Genomic DNA, 5674 nt, shown 5'->3' on the forward strand with positions numbered 1-5674 from the left:
CGCTGCAGTTATTTTTAGATGCTACTGCTCAGTAGCTTGTTACTACTGTGCAGTAGCATTGCCATCACGGTTCATGCCCAGTGATGCTACAATGAACTACAGGACAGTACCTTGTTGCTACTGTGCCATAGCATCTCAAGTAGATGCACCCAGTAAGTGTTACTGTCTACACTTGCAGATGCTTACTGTGCAGTAATTTGCTCTAATCATGCATAAACTTGCTACCTGTAAATACAAGTCATAAATTTTCTTGGGAATAATTACTGCACAGTACAGCATGTGTAGATGGTGACAGTTACTGCACAGTCATTTCCTGGCCTCATGCTTCTTCCCAGCTCCCTGCCTCCTGGCCCTGTGCTACCTTTCCACCCCTGGGCTAACACCCAGGGGGAGCCTAGAACTCCCTCTGGCTGCTGCAGGGGGCCAGTGCAGGGATGGCAGGAACAGACAGCTGCCATGAATAGCAAATCTTCTCCCGCTTCCCTGCATGTGTAGACACTTACCTGGGGTGAGTTTACTCTAGAGTAAATTATTCTAGAGTAAACTCACCCCAGAGTATTTGCATGTGTAGATGTGCCCAGTGAGAATCCAGCCCCAGGGGTCTCCTCAGTTTTTTGCCTGGGAGGTGGAGCATGACATATGTTGTTTGGGCCTGCCATACAGCAGTGGCCCTGGCTGCCCCACTGGTTTCTCCTCTACCTGTTTTGGGTGTGTGTGCATAGTATAGGCTGGGTTCCAGGTTACTGAGCATCTCCTTCTTCCCATGCTTGGGCACACCAACAGGTGCAGCCCAGCTCTGCTGGTTTGCAGCAGCTTCAAGGCCTTAAATTGCAACAACTTGAGGACATTTCATAAGCTGCTTTCATCATATAAAAAGCACCTGCTCTAAGCAGCATGAAAGGTTCCAGCCTTAACACCTTCCACCTTCCCTTTGACTTTAGGGTATAGCTTACAGTCCTCCTTCAATGCTGTTTCCAGCATCTGCTTTGCCTGATTTGTTGTATGCATTTCCTGTCTTTCACCCAGAAACAAATGGTCTCTATTTCCACCTCACCACCACCCCTAGAAGATCTCTGACAGGGCAGAATGATTGCTTCCCCTCTACCTCCAGTTGACCTTTTAGGACAGCCTATATCATTTCCACCCCCATCACCAAAATGTGATCCTTTCTTCGGTGAAGGGATTTTCCACCCCGCCCATCCTTTCAGAAAGGACATAGTTCCCAGAGGAACTGACAGGAAATCCAGGAAAAAATAAAAAGCTTCACGACTCAAGTCCTTCCTTCCTCAGTCCTGGGGTTGAGACTTTCAAAACTTGTTCCTTCTGCATCCTGTTTTGCTGTCCTTGGCATCTTCAAGTGTCTTGGGCAGTTCTCTCTCTTGAAAACCAGATGTTGTCATTATGCACTCCAGAGATGGTCTGACTGACTGAGAGATGGTCTGACTAACCTGAGCAGTCAATAGGGTGGCTATTGGTATTGTTTTATACTGGACTACCCTCTTTTTAACCCCTTTGTCCCCTATCCATTTCTCAATGAGGACCAGACTGCAAAAAGTCCTGTTTTTCAGTTAATTGGTGGAAATACATGTCAATCACTTGTCTGTGTGATTCTATTGGCTGTGCCTAGCAGTCAGGTGGTGCACAGCCAGGAGGAGCAGGGTTCCCAGCCAGGAAGGAAGGTGGCCTTTTTGTGGTGGCCCCGCCCCTTGCTGCAGATTGGTGACAGGGCCTGGTGGCCCCACCCCTCACTGCTGTTTGGCTGAGGAGATGGCAACCTCACCCCTCACTGCTAATTGGCTGCCAGAATCTGCCCCTCACCAAAGGGATGCCCTATATTCTGGGGATGCATCAGTGGCCACCCTAGCAGTCAGCCAAATGGTAAATTTGTAATTTACTCAGACTCTAGTACTTCAGTGCATGCTTAATATTACACAAGTTACACCAATTCCAACCCAGTGATTCATAAGCTATAAAGTTAAGCATGTGCTTACGGGTGTGTAGGTTTGGGGCCTTGGATTTTCAGAAGGATTTATGGAAGTTATGTGTGCCTTTAAAATATGCATTGTGGGTGGATTCTCCCTCACTGGTTCAAAGCTTGTAGGCAGTCATGGTTTCTACCTCTCTGGTCATTATCAGTGTAATGTGGCCTGTCTTTAGATATGGCACTTAGATGGTCATACACACCAGTTCACAAAAGTTTCCTGGCACTTCCTGGAATTTCCTGGGACTTCTTAAGTAGAGAGGCATGAAATCAACCCCTCCTACAGCAAGCTACCTTCCCTAAGAACCAGCAGTTTTTGCAAGCGTAGGAACATGCTGAAAGGCAGGTTGCATAATTGGGGGTAACCATTTGCTATGTAATAAAGACAGGAACAATCAGAAATGCCCTTGATGATTTCCCCAGAATTTACCTCACCCTTTTTACTGCTCTGAGAGCAACCCTGGCTTTGAACCTAGCTGTCCAATGGTAAAAGCCCATCTGAGCAGAATTAACCTGATACGCTCTGGACAGCAAGTTGGTGTGGGTTAGCTGCTGGCTTCTACACAGACCCTAAATTAACTTATGTGGTCTCTTCCCATGGAAACTAACAGAGCTGTCTGTCGGTCAGCTGGTCATCTGGCCCTTGCTTGTGTTACCTCTGCCAGGCACAGCATCTACTTGTGAGGGTGCCTCAGCTTCACGCCCTGGTTAGGGGCTTGTGGTGCCATGCTTCCAGCTGATGAAAGGCAAGCTTTGTCCCCCTTCCTCCCCTCCCCCAAAATGCTGTCCTGAGCTACTTTCCCACAGGTGACTTTCACAGACCTGGGTGTCTGGCAGATGTAAGGAACCGCTCGGGACCTGTCAATGCCATGGTCCTGAAAGCATGGGAGAGCAAGTAGGCACCTCTGCCTCTCCCACCACTCTTATATTTACTGATGTGACTGTAACTCCACCCCATTTACATGTTGTAGCTGAAGTTCATTATGGGCCTGTCTCCCTAATGATTGACTCACAGTGCTTTGCAAATTCTGGCTGGACAGGCAAGGTTCTTTGGTAGATGTGATATCTTTTATTCAGGTCAAGGAGGTTTTTCACAGACTTGTGAGCCAGGAATGCATATTAGGGTAGAATCATGCCAGTGTCATTCTGGCCTGACATAGGTATGAGGGGAAGGTGAATGGTGTCTTAAATTGCAGGTCCTCAGACTAGTTGTTCCAGGGGAAGATGCTGGGTTCTGTAAATTGGTGGCATAGAGAAGAGTGGGTACCCAGCCCAGGAAAACCAGTCTAGGGAGAAGTGGTATGACGGTATCAGTGTCCTGCTAAGAGTGGCTGAACCAGAGATTGCACATTTAATGGCCTGATGAGCGGAATCACCTGTGATGGCTGGTCTACTGGTCAGGATAGAGGTCCAGGGAGAGTACGCTGAGGGCACATGGCCTTGGATTGGGTGCCATGTGAACTGCACATACTCACAAGAAAGATGCTCAGTTAGGACGGTTACAGATGCATCCATTTTTCTTCCCAGCCAAAAAATATCTTTAAAATAGAGGTAAAACTCAGAGAAGGTATCAGTAAGTTAAAGGTAAAGCATGTACAGGGTGTTGGAATGATCCCCAAATCAGAAAACTTGGACTTCAGATTATTTAAGGGAAATCTGAACATGATAGCGTATAGAAGGAGGCATACAATACGGACAGAGAACTATAACTCTTCCTGTAGTGACACCATATGATTACGGCTTGCTAGTATTTATGGGATAATAATAGAGTACACAGATTTTTAATGACCCTTGAATATTTGCATATACTTTTTTCCCCCTTTCATGGCCTTAGTACAGGGTGATGCTGATTAGACCAGTTAAGGGAGGTAGCACAATATAATCCAAAGGACACTAGGTGCTGGTTTGAAACTATGCAATCCTGGTTTCTTTGCTCTGACACTAATCTACTGGGGGACCTTGAGCAATTCATTTCACTTCCTTGTGCTTCAGTCTACCTCCCTGTAAAATGGGAATGTTAATATTGCCCTTGTGTGAAAAGCATTTTGAAATGTAGGAAGTATTGTTGTGAGTGCTCTGTACTGAAAAAGGGAGTACTCAGGGTGGGTGAAATGAAAGCAGAGAGTGTTTGGGTAGGAAGCCTGGGAATACTGAGCCCTGGGCCAGATACTGAGGGAATACAGGCAGACGTAGGTGGTAGGGGTGTACTAAGATATAGTAGGTAAGGGGTGAGCTAATTTGCTGAGCATGAAGGCATGGGGTTTCTGGGGGGGATGGGGGACTTAGGTTTGATGGACTTGCTGCTTGCCTGTCCCATTGTGGTGGTTCTTGGCACAGTACTGATCCAGCCACAGCTTGCAAGAGCAGAGGGAGCTGAGATATGGCTCAGGGGGAAAAAAATCTAATGAGAATCAGGAGCTGTGATCTGCTTGTACTTTGTTTGACCATGTGCTCTCCTGCAGCCCTGAGGCGAAGGAGAAAGAAAATGGTGCCTGCATTCTTGAAGGTCAAATAAGAAAGGAAGTGTTTCAATCCCAGTCCCTCCCTGCATACCTTCCCCTCCCTAAGCCTTCTCCACTCCCTTGGTCCCTGCTGCTTTGCCCTTTACCCTTTTTGCCCCCACCTCACTGGTGCAGTTGAAGGCATGCACATTGAAGGCAGGCACTTCCTACGCTTTGTCACCACCCACCCTGGTGCTGCAGACCTTTCCCTGCTAGAAACTCAGAACCGGCAGCCCTCCTTCCGCGGGTGCAGGCTATGCCATCTCCTCCCCCTCCTAACAGGTGTTCCCAGCACTCAGGGATGAGGCCGGGACAGGCATGTTGTTTGCACGGTGTGTTCAACACCTGCCTTTTACAGGCCAGCAACCTGGAGGGTGGCAGAAGAGGGAAGAAGCCACGAAGACCCGTGCCCGGAAAGGGGCACAGCAGGAAGAGGAGGCGAATGCCCAGCCTATCCTGGCCCCATTGTAGCTGTCTCCTCAGCCTCTGCCCAGCTGCTGCAGGAGCATGGCCACGTGCAGAAGAAACTGCAAAGAGCAAACAGTTCCAAAATATGGCAGGTGTCCCTATCCCCCCACCCCAGCAGACAATCTCACCTCCCCCCTAGCCCTCCCCACCTCGCCCACTTCAGCTCAGACCAGCTTGGGTGTCAATCAGGCTCGGCAGACAAGTCATAGAGAGGAGCAGGGCTGACAGGGACTTCCCGAGGTCGTCTCCTCCAGTGGCTCTCAACTTTTGTTGTACCAGGACCCATTTGTAAACAGTCCCGACCCCGTGCCCCTCGCTCCCAACCCAGTGTGTGGGGCTGAAACTCTGCCAGCCCGCAGGGGAAAAGCCGCAGCTTCCCATGGCTTTTCTCCTTTGAAGGAGGATCCGTTTTTAGAGTGCGTTGGCGACCCTTGCATATGTTCTTGCGACACTGGTCGAGGCCCGTTGAGCCAGTCCAGCCCCTTGCCCGAGGCCGGATCACCCCTACCTCAGCCATCCCAGGAGAGGCCCCAGGGGGGAGATGAGTCAAGGCCCTCGTGTCATTTCTCAGCAGTCATGTGGGGGCAGGGGCTGCCCCCACCTGAGGGAGAAGCTGTCTGTGAGGGCAGGGCGTGGATCCAGGCCAGGGCACGGTGGGGCAGCGGGTGTGGAGAAGCAGGGAGGGATGTCCCCGCACTGTGGGGCTCCGACCTGCCTGCCTCAG

Source organism: Gavialis gangeticus, unplaced genomic scaffold (genome assembly GCF_001723915.1).
Source record: "Gavialis gangeticus isolate Ggan-Ray unplaced genomic scaffold, GavGan_comp1, whole genome shotgun sequence".
In the NCBI taxonomy this organism is placed as follows: Eukaryota; Metazoa; Chordata; order Crocodylia; family Gavialidae; genus Gavialis; species Gavialis gangeticus.